The following is a 271-nucleotide window of genomic DNA, read 5'->3' on the forward strand; positions in this document are numbered from 1 at the left end:
AGATTGAGACAGTGTGATTTAAAGCCCGCAGGAAATTGAAGATTGAGACAGTGTGATTTAAAGCCCGCAGGAAATTGCATCACATTTGGGCATGTGGAATAAACAGGAAAGTTTCTAATGAACGTGGACCATACTGCCGGAATAAGTCTACAAAAGTAGCTGATGAAAAAGGACAAGTTAAGGAGTCTACGTGTATAAAAGAACGACAACTTTTCCTTTACTAAAAAAAATTAAAGGTTGGATGAAAACGCGAAAAGGATGGTCAGAGTAA

This window comes from Macrobrachium rosenbergii, chromosome 25, assembly GCF_040412425.1.
Source record: "Macrobrachium rosenbergii isolate ZJJX-2024 chromosome 25, ASM4041242v1, whole genome shotgun sequence".
Taxonomy (NCBI): Eukaryota; Metazoa; Arthropoda; class Malacostraca; order Decapoda; family Palaemonidae; genus Macrobrachium; species Macrobrachium rosenbergii.